Here is a 5,377-nt window from a genome sequence, read left to right on the forward strand (position 1 = left end):
GAAGTAACTTTTTAAAATATAATTTCAGAATAGTGAAACCTTTAGAGGCCCAGATAAGTTCTTATCACAAATCATCGAACATGTATATGTATGAGACTAAGGGTTCAAAACACTGAAGGCCCTGCTCTGCATTGGGCACTGAGTTCTGCATTTCCCTGGTTTTTAATTTGTAGATATCTAATCTCCTGCTTTTAGGTTTATGCAATCAGGAGAGTGGTGAATGCACTGCTATTTGGTGTTTACTTATGTTGAACTTTGAACATCAGCAAAAATTCAACATATTCTATATGACAAAAATCACCATGAATTCAATTTTAATTAGTATCATGTGTACAAAACAATGTAATAGTTAGACATTTACACCCCTCACAAAGTGATAACCCCTTCCCCCAATCTATTACCCCTCTGACATCTTATATTCCTGTTACAATTCCATTGACTCTATTCCCTATGCTGTACTCCACATCTTGTGACTATCTATTTATCTATCTTTCTTTCTATCTATCTATCTATTTTAATTATAGTTGACATTCAATATTATTCAGTTTTAGCTTCAGGTGTACAGAGCAGAGAGGGGTGGGAATGAGGGAGAAGGTGAGGGGATTATAAAGCACGATCTGTAACCATAAGATTGCCACAGGGATGCAAAAGACAGTTTGGAGAATATAATCAATAATGTTGTAAAGATTTTGTAGGGTGTCAGATGGGCACCTGTCTTATTAGGGAGACCACTTCATGAATACAGTTTAAAGCCATCAAAAGTAACAGAAAATATTTGTAAAATGTATTATAAAAGTGGTCAATATTTCTAATATATAAAGAGCCCTTACAAACCAGTAGAGAAATAGGCTAAGGATATGAACACTTACAATGTATGTGTATATACATAGGTGTTAGTATAATAAATGCAAATAAATTATTGAATGATTTTAAAATCAAAGGATATCTTTAGAAGAAGGAGGAAATATAGACAGATTCACCTCATGCATGTTTGTATTATTCACATTTTTTACAACATGCATATATTTCTGTCACATGTCTTAGAGAGTTCTGAAAATCACTGGGGATTCTAAGAATGTTTCCTTTACCAAATAGACTTCCAGACAGATCTCTCTATTGGGTTACAGAAATGATCCTTCCCTCACTTCTTCTTTCCCTCTTTTGTATGAGATATTTAAGTTTCACTTATGGCTCTCATTAAGAGTTTAAATTCCACTATGTTTTATAAAATTCTTCCAATAAATAAATATAATTTTTACAAGGAGGGAAAACGTATGGTATACATGAAATTTTAAGCCACAGTAAAGCACTCAAGTATACAAGTGTTTCTTTGTGTACATTTCTATATTGTAATTGAATCTAATTTCCATTTTGAGCCCATGTCTGCTGTGAGTAGGAAGTATAGTGTCTCCAATTCAGAATAAATTTAATTTCTTCTTGGATGTCTCAGTTAATGTATGATACATTTAATCAATTTATATGTCTCCACTTCTCATCATATGACACTTAAATTCTCAGAGTTTGTAGCGTCTTGATGTTTACTGTCCCTGCTGACATCCACCAAGATATTTGAATCCCCATCTAAGTCTCAAACATATGGTTCATGTTGCCTGGCTGCAGCCTCTCATCTTGACCATGAGTCTACTTCAGGACTATAGGCACTCTTGCTTAGCTAACTTTTGTGTCTTCCTGGGCACACAGAAAAACTGGACTGTGTTTCACACATCTGAGTGATGTGGGAAAACTCAGTGGAGCTACCTTAGGCTTTCTCTGACCCTTGTGTTTATTGTACTATGCCCACATTGTGGTGATACCTAGAATTCTTGTGAGGCTATAGTGTCTCAGATATCCAGGCAGGGAGAAGTAAATATCACAGGGTAAAAGGTATATGTGAGGGGGCAGGACATATATCAGATCATAGTTCATATTGCCATATTTCCTACCCCTAGGAAATCCTTGTTCCCTCACAAAGAAATATATATTTATCATCTAGGTATCACTCCCTTGAAGAAGGTAGCCATAAAGTTGCTGTCCAAAGTTTGTCTAGAATGGTAATTCCCATATACAAATCAGTGAGTACGTGTTATTTTCCCCAGGGTCCTCTTTTTCAGGTGGATAAGGTTGGACACTGGGTAGATTTTTCATATCCCTCATTTAAGGATGATTACTTGTTCTTCCAGACCTAACTGCTGCCAGACAAATCATTCTTACTTACCCTTTCCATTCATGGTTCAATGATGAAATATAATTTCTCCACCTCTGGGACTTAAATTCCAGCATAAATTGATTTAGCTCATACTGAATTGATTGAGAAAACCCTAAGGTGACTGAATTCACCTTCAACTGGCAAGGTTAGTTGTCCTCAATAGGCAGAATGGGACTCAAAATGCATACTAAGATCAGTTATATAAAAACAGAGTTTTCTTTACCAGCTGAGTTTTATATCCTGAAAATGTATACCCACTAAAAAAATCTATAAAAGTAATTTCAACAGAAACTATGAAACATTTTGTAGAGTATGAGTCCAAATACCTTGAAAAATTGATATACATAGGAAACAATTAGAAGGATATGTACTCAATTTTACTGGTGATTCTCAAATCTATAATTCATCCAAGAATTCATTCATTAAAAATATATTTATAGAGTATTATGTGTTAGACACTGGAAATCCAATTCTATAGCTTCATCCCACAACCTATTTCTCCTAAATTCCAAGCTCATATAACAAACTCCCTACTACACAGGTTCAAGTGAGAAAGATAAATATTATTAACCAACTGAATATCTATGAATCCACATGGACTGTACCAAACAAGTTTCAATAAAACTTGGCTTTGAATCCAAAAAGCTTACCATGTAAAATGGAGGCTGTGTGGCAGAGTGGAGAGAGCTTGGGCTTTTAAGTCAGCCTAAACTATATTAGAACTTCTGCTTCTTATTAACTGTAAACTTGGAAAACGTAATTAATTTCTCTGAGCTCCACAGAGCATACTTAGTGAAAAGGTGAGACATAAACAACATCCTAGTATCTACTGAACAGCATTTTTGAGCATTTAAAGAGAAAAAGTAAGTAAACTACCTAAATGGGTTTATGGCCCATACTAGCCACTCAGCAGAAGTTTACTTCCCTTCCCATTCCCTTCCCTCTGTAGCAGAGGTGGCAAAGCCATAAATGAAATAGCACAACGGTGTGATAAAAAGCATTGAGTAGCAGTCTAGTTTCATTCTTTTGCATGTGGCTTTCCAATTCTCCCAGCACCATTTATTGAAGAGGCTCTCTTTCCTCCACTGTGTGTTTTTGGCTCCTTTGTCAAAACTTATCTGTTTATATTTAATTGGGTTTATTTCTGGATTTTCACTTCTATTCCATTGGTTTGTGTATCTGTTTTTCTGTCAATACCATGCTGTTTTGAATATTGTTGCTTTGTAGTACAAGCTGATGTCAGGGAGTGTGATACCTCCAGCATTATTCTTTTTTCTTAAGATTGCTTTGGCTTTTCAAGGTCTTTTGTGGTGAAAATGTAGATTGGTGTAGCTGCTATGGAAGGCATTGTGGAGGTTCCTTAGCAAATTAAGAATAGAATTACCATATGACCCAGCAATCCCTCTCTTGGGTATACATTAAAAAAACCTGAGAAAAATTTATCCGTAAAGATTTATGTGCTCTGATGTGCATTGCAGCTTTATGTACGATGGCCAAGACATGAAAATAGCCAAAGTGTTTTTTGATAAATGATTGGATAGAGAAAATGTGGTATATATACACAATGGAATACTACTCTGCCATAAGAAAAGATGAAATAGTGCCATTTCTGATAAAATGGGTGAATCTTGAGATTATTATGCTAAGCAAAATAAGTCACAGAGCAAAAGTCGAGAATCATATGATTTCACTCATATGTGGGATATAAAACTGAAAACAACAAAGGAAAAAGACAAAGAAAGAAAGAAAAAGACTAATAAGCACAGACAATTGTTTGGTGGTTACCAGAGGGCAAGGGAGTGGTAGATGAGGGTAAATGGGGTCTAATATATGGTGATGGAAGGAGAACTGACTCTGCGTGGTGAACACACAATGTGATATATAGATGATGTATTACAGAATTGTACACTTGAAACCTATGTAATTTTACTAATCATTGTCACCCCAAAAATTTTAATTATAAAAAGAAAAAGAAGGAAAAGCATTGAGAATGGTTACAATAGAAAAAGAAACTAGCACATATTTCCATTATGTAGGAAATACATCATATTGTTATATTCGGCCAAACCACATGAAATTACAAATTCTCAGTCATTTTTGACCTACAAAAACAATTTCATGTTTTTCAATCTAATAGGATGATTTGTGTGTTAAATTGAAAAAGGGAGACAATCTTCACCTTTTTTCTGTTGAATTGCTTTTTTCTCCCCCTCTCTTCTTTCTGGATCAAAGTAGACATCAGGAAATCACATAATATGAGTATCTCTGCTATCCTTTTAGCTCCAGAAAGACTATGTGAGCACAAAACTACAGTGATAAGTCTGATATGCAAGATGCTAGAGAGAGATTCAAAGAGCTGCCTGGATTCCATAACTGGAAGCATCATTCATGACAGGACCTTGGGTGAGTCACTTCTCTCCTTGCCTGGACTGATCACCCTGATGAAATCAGGGAGCTTACCCAGCCATCCTGGAGTGCTATGGAAACCCATAAGACAGAAACTTGGCAAACACTCTGGGTTCTCAGCCTTAAGGCCAAGGAATTATTTTAACAGAAATTAATTTTCAGGAATAACAGAACACTACACAGTAGGCACTCAAATGGAAATTATTTATGAACTGTCAACAAACACTTGTAAAACACAAATGACACTCAGATGGACATGAATCCTGTCCTCTACAGAACTAAGGAAACTCATATGAACTATACCCGCTAGTGTGTTATAAGCTTTCATGTGCTGTCTCCTTCGATACTTGAAGTAAGCCTATGAGGCAACATTTATTATTTCAGTTATTCAAATCAGCATTTTTACATTTCATTCATTGAGTCTTAGAAAATGTAAGCAGCAGAGCCCAGAATTCACATCTTGCCTTTTTTTTTTCCTTTGAACATCCACTTTATTTTTTTATTAAATTTATTGGGGTAACATTGGTTAATAAAGTTATGTCGATTTCAAGTGAACAATTCTATAACACATAATCTATATATTGTGTGTTCACCACCCAGAGTCAGATCTCCTTCCATCACCATATATTTGACCCCCTTTTCTCTCTTTTACCTCCTTCTTCCCCCTTCCCCTCTGGTAACTACTAAACTGTTGTCTGTCTCTGAGTTTCTTTCTTTCTTTCTTTCTTTCTTTCTTTCTTTCTTTCTTTCTTTCTTTCTTTCTTT

Source organism: Hipposideros armiger, unplaced genomic scaffold (assembly GCF_001890085.2).
Source record: "Hipposideros armiger isolate ML-2016 unplaced genomic scaffold, ASM189008v1 scaffold_831, whole genome shotgun sequence".
In the NCBI taxonomy this organism is placed as follows: Eukaryota; Metazoa; Chordata; class Mammalia; order Chiroptera; family Hipposideridae; genus Hipposideros; species Hipposideros armiger.